The sequence below is a fragment of the Papilio machaon genome, chromosome 3, assembly GCF_912999745.1.
Source record: "Papilio machaon chromosome 3, ilPapMach1.1, whole genome shotgun sequence".
Classification (NCBI taxonomy): Eukaryota; Metazoa; Arthropoda; class Insecta; order Lepidoptera; family Papilionidae; genus Papilio; species Papilio machaon.
In genome coordinates, this window is record NC_059988.1 from 7,350,500 (window position 1) to 7,356,499 (window position 6,000).

Consider the following 6,000-nt stretch of genomic DNA (forward strand, 5'->3'; position numbering starts at 1 on the left):
AATATCAAAAGTTGACCTGAAGTATCGATGCGGTGCGATGCGAAACTAAAGTAAAAGAATACATGCTAATAATAGCATTTAAAATTATAACCATAAAATATGTAAATGTAGAAAAGAATTGTAAAAACAAACGCGATACGCCGGGCCTTTAGATTTCATTTCACGCTCGCCTGGATCTTTAATCGCATGCTATTTAATTACTTGCCAGTACAAGACTTTAGCGACTATTGAAAGTACAATGAATATGTGGGTAAGGTTTGCTACAAACTAGCAATTATAATAGCAATTACTAAACGATACGTTATTTATGGATAACGGTTATTCAGCGTATTGTTTTTTTATCGTAAAAATTTGCGCTCTTTAAGTAGCAACTCGCCAGACGCTTGAGCTAGACTTTTCCATATTTTATTTTATTCGTATAACAGTTGTCTATGATATCATTTGATATTAAGTGGAGATGTGGTCGAGAAATGGTACTCGCATAGTTGCTTGTCGATAAAAGATAGGTACTTTAAACATCAGCTTTTCTGATCTCGTCATCGTCTATTATATCCCTGTGCAATATTCAACTAGGATTGTGGCAGTCGCATGTCTGTTTGAAACTTTATCGACCACACCTGATACAAAGTCGAATAAATACATTGCAAAGTAAAAACGGCAATATATACTGTTGCATCGGCGGTCGTTACACGCTGGTCGCATTCGCACTCGCCCTATTGTACTCTCATACAATCCAATCAGACATTTTTAATTGCCTCAAAAGAAGAAACAATTATATAAATTACAATACTTTTGATATAAAAATGTATTGTTATTCAAGATCAGTAATATAAGGCCCTTCGTACGCAAGGCAACGTAAATCTTCGAAAACCGGCGATTTTAGTGGCCACGTGACTTACGCAATACAATATCATAGAGAATCGTACGCAGCGTGCGACATTTCTATCTGTTATCGCCTATGACAGTCGCTAGCAAAATGTTTCTCAAGATCGTCTTGTCCAACGTCGCTGCATTTTCAAGATGGTAGAGGAAACTATACAGTTGACATGTAGTCGCTATACCTGTACTAACTGAATAGACAATGTTGTATGTACGTAGCGCACGCAACGCGATTCTCGCGATGCAACCATGCAATGTTAGTTTCCACGACTTGCGTTGTCTTGGGTACAAAGGACCTAAGTTTTAACACTATTGAATATAACACAGTAGTTTGACATCCGAACATGTGTAAAAAATATTTATCATCACTTTAGTTTTCCTTGAAAAAACTGAAATGAAAATGTAATTTTGTGTAACATATAGGTATACAAATACGGAGTATAACGACAATGGAAAAACACAAAAACACCAACTTAATTTGACTATACGTAATAAACATGGTCTTTTACTACCACTAATCAGACTGGGATTATTCACTTCTCGAAGTGATCTGATCTCCCTTTTGATCGTAATAATGATCGGTCCTGTGCTGCCCTTTTCCAGTGCCTTACAGAATCTTTGCTAGGATAACGGTCCATCTTGCGGAAAGCTTACTTACGCGGCTTCGACTTGCACTTGAAAGACTTACGAAATAACATAATTAAACACAATCTAACTGTATTTAATTCTTCAATACCTAACATAGACGAAATCTATTTATCACGTCGCTTTTCCCAGTAATGCGGATATCGATTTAATTAAGTAACAAACACGACTTCCGGTGCGGTCCTACTTTAAATATATAATTCAACAACAATGAATTCTCTCAAATTGGTGCCGAATTTATCAAACTTCATTAGCAGTATTAATTACACCCTAAATTTCGGCGAATTATATGATTACAAAGTTGATTCTAATATTAACACAGTCAAAAAACATATATAGAAACTGTTTACACACAAACGTAGTGTTTACATCAAAGGAAGCGATGGTTTTCCCAATGTATGTACCTATTTTTGTTTTTAAGCTTGTTTTAAATTATTTCCGAGGCTCTCGTAATTCAGTTTTTGCAAACATTTTCCTTCTCTACAGACATATGCGGATAATTAACATTAAATTAAAATTATAGTTAAATTACAATTTAAAAGATATTAAGGATTATTGAAGGGACATTCATGATGCCAAAGTGAGTGGCAGTATTGTTGTATTTTTTGAAATATTATCTTAAAATATCTTTACTCATTTAAATTTCTATTTCAATTTTCCTCTTCACATGACGACGTGCTCATGCACAATCTTATTTATCATTCACAAAATCAAAAGTTCATCAAATTTCTCTACTTAAAAGACAATAACTTAATTATACTCATACTGACTATCATGCTACTTATATAAATGTGTATAAATGAACTTTCTCATAGAGTTTATCGTCGATTGGATAAGCGACTGAAGATTTCCGTGTGATGGTGACGTCTCAGCGACTGCTGCATTAACGGTATTGACAAACGAACCTCTCCGGCACATTCCCACGCGGGTAATCGATGTGCTTCGATGACATAATCTTGTCGCACTGCATCACCTCCTCCTCCTGTCTGCCCCGTTACCACCACGAGATGTGGTAGTGAGTAGCGACAGCAACACAACTCTGTACTTCATTAATATAAAGATGATATTTATCTTATTAGATCTTAGCCACATTAATTGATAATATTTTTACTGTGCGTTTGTAAAACCAACAAGAATAAGCGAGTAATAAGAGATTTGTGTATTTTGCAGACTTACAGAAAACCTGTCTTCTAACCATTTGCTGTTAACATTGCTGGAACACTTGTACATGGACATATTAACATCCTTTGAATTTTCTTGGAAAATCTCGGATAATAAGTATTCTTTTAAAAAGAAAGAAACCAGTTAAATTGATCACTATAAAGCACTCAAAATAAAATGTAATTATAATAATTAAATTTAGATTCGTTTAAATGTAATTTAATTCCCACTGTTCACGTTCCGACGGTACTGTAATTGCAAAAATTACTCATTACGAGGAAGCGTCTATGCACACTAATTTAGAGAACGTTTTTACTCACAGTAAACTTAACAAATACTTAGTTAATTGCTCGTCTCTTTGTTCCACGTAGGTTATTAGGTGACGCAACCGTGGGTATAGATCAAACAGTTTTGATCGTTGTGCAAGCCGCGCACACGAGGAAAAAGTTAATTCTTTATTACGTACGCGAGTGAGAGTTCGTCTGCACATTGTCTTAATCTGATGTTGTTTTTACTTAGTGCACTAACACGTTTTATTCTACTTAACACTGTGAACATTGATGATCTACTTAAAGTTATTATTATTATTAAGTTATTATTATTAATATATAAATCACAATGTTTGTCATATCTTTTGTACTCATCAGTTAATTCACTTATTTATTATTAATTACTTAATGCTGGGATGTTGTCACCTCTTGAAGTATATCCGACTCGAACTACCCTCCTAAGCTACCCTTAGGCTGACACTGAAAAGACTAAGTAAAATCCAATGTAACAATGTTTAAATTATACTTAAAAGCCGGCAGCACAATTACATTTTTTAGGCATTGATAAGTTTAAAAAACACGTAGGACTATTTAAAAACATTATCACTAAATACCAACAAGAAATATTAAGCTAAGAAACTAACTCAATTTATTGATATCATGACTTTTTTTACTTAATTTTACAAACGTATTTGCAGTAAGATAGGTACTAGATTCATTACAGTTCAATAGTTCCAGTTAATAGGAAGTGAGTCCGATAAAGTCGGCGAAGATGCTCGCATTTCTAATCGATGCGGTAAAAACTTAATGATAGTTCATTTCTCAGTTCAGATATTACATTGCTAACAGAGATGTAAGTAGGATTTGATCATTTCTATATTTAACAGATAATAATATCAGTTTAACATAGCAAATGGCTTGATGCCACTAGCTTTAATTTAATTAAATAGTAACAATAAACAAACATTAAAACAATTACAGTATTAATTAGCAAAGCGACCGCTGTTCCTAGGCATTTTGCGGATGCGTTGCCTTCGTTTCCTTATAAGAAAAGGGTGAGAAGATCAAAAGGACTAAAATTAGGACTCCAGTACACAACCACTTCAAATCAGTCTTCTGTGTGGTCGTGGTATTTTACCGGGCGAGCTGAACAAATCGTGCAACATATGTTGTTGTTGCCTACGACTGTTGTATAGTAATATGTACAGAACAAAAATTAATATACAAGGAACATAATCTCCATTTATCTTACACGACTGGTTATTTCTAGAACACCGCAGGATATTAAAATGTAAGATTTCCTATCCACTTAGGCTTTAAAACATTCCGACTTAATAAAACTGTTTTACTGATGACGTCACATATACTATTGTTACCATTTTATAATTACACTTATTATTTCTGACGGCGAAGTTAAAAATAATTTTACTTTACTATCTACTTGTTAATGTATTTTTTATCTGTTAATTTGAGAGTATAGTGAAAGATGCTAGTGTAATTAAAATTGCTTTATTTATTGCTTAAAATGCATTCATCATTAAGGTTTTTTAAACAAAAATATTTGTGTTGCATGCGAAAAACAGATTTTTAAATGGCTTTAAATAGGAGAATTGTTACACTATAGTCGAATTCTGTTTAAATGAGAAATCGTAACAAACCTATCTATACAATTTTACTTTTATAACGCTGTAATCACATCCTTATTTAAAACAGACATGTTTGTTTTCCAGCCAGTGAAACATGTAAATATCATCTTACTTCTTACTAATATTACAAATGCGAATGTTTGGATGTACGGATGGATGAATGTTTGTTAGAAAGTATATCCAGAACGGCAACATAGATCTCGATGAAATTTGTCGTAGATGGAGAACACAGTCTGGAAAAAGACATAGTCTACTAATTCAGTTTTTTTTTTAATTCCGCGCGGACAGAGTCGCAGTCGATTGATAGTTTCTCATAACTATTGAGTTTGACTATACAAATCGGTAAAGTAGTAACAATTTGATGGACACACATATTTTCTGTCATCTGGATAAATTGTTGCCTCTATTTTTTTAAGAAAATGTGAGGGAAGATAACATAATTTTATACTAGTACTTCAACAGTGAAAACGCATAAACTAATTTCATATCTCGGAGTTAGTATACTGGCATATCACGGAGGGCAATTTTCAATGATTGCACTTATCTATGACACGAATGCAATTTGTAACTGTTGCATAATGTAGGGCATGCGACACTATCTCGTCAAACATTGGCAGGGGGTGGGGCGTGTTGGCCAAACTCTATTGGTTTGGGGACCTCTCATATTTATGCACCAATTTGAATATATCTTACTCCTTGAGCTTGTTACATTCCAATAATTTATTACTGCCATTTAAAATGCATCTTATTTGAAAATATGGACACATATAAAAACTGTAATGTAGTCATAGAGCTGTACGGAGTTGTCAAATACAAACGCTTTCTGTAGCTTAGTAGTTCGACTAAGATATGAATGTAAATATTACGCTGTTGGTCTTAAATTAGAACCTTATCTAAGACAGAAGTTTTACAGTGACACAATGTAATGTTACATTCTACGCATGGATTACCACTGCTAAAACAAAACATAATTATGAATGTCAACTCAGTTTTATCAAATATAATGAGACGGATGTTTTGGCACAAGTAAAAGTGGAGTAGAACTCCACGATTATAATTAAAGTAATCATAATTAAAGGTTTATTATACTAGAACGATCATAAGTCACACTGCAAAGACCACCTTTTAGTAGGCCCACACATGTTGTGTTTTTTATTTTGAGTTAGCAACATTAAATTAGTAATTAAATTACAAACATTTCTTGTTTTTAAGTTAGTGTCCAATAATAAAGAAAAATATTATAATGCTTAAATAGCTGTTAATAAGAAAGCAGCAAGGCAGCATTAAGATAACAAGTATTAAACAAACGAATAAGTAGACGTATTAATTAACCATAAATCAGCTCTGAATGGTTCAAAAATTCAGCTCAGATTAACTTGAACCGTTGAGCTGCGGTTCAA